Raw genomic sequence first — 350 nt, 5'->3', positions numbered from 1 at the left:
GTTTACTCTTTGTGGACTTAATTTGGTTCCAGCGGCACCAAAACTTTTGCAAGGCTCGTTCATTGATGGTATGTTGCAGCTAATTGTTTGTAAGAAGCTGTATGTGCAGAATTTCAAAAATCTGGTGAATGTAGCCATGGATCCATTTAATACTTTACCTCTGTTCAAATATAAGTGTCTCATTTTTATCTAGATATGGATGTATCTAGATCTATTTTAGTTATAGGTACATTTGTATCTAAAAAAAAGTTGGGACACTTATTTTAGACAGATGGAGTATTTCATTCCATACAAGCAGAAGACATGCTCGCGGCGATGCGTGATGGGATTGTGATGCCATATATTTTCTG

This window comes from Lolium rigidum, chromosome 3 (genome assembly GCF_022539505.1).
Source record: "Lolium rigidum isolate FL_2022 chromosome 3, APGP_CSIRO_Lrig_0.1, whole genome shotgun sequence".
NCBI classification, from domain to species: Eukaryota; Viridiplantae; Streptophyta; class Magnoliopsida; order Poales; family Poaceae; genus Lolium; species Lolium rigidum.
This window is presented reverse-complemented; position numbering follows the sequence as displayed.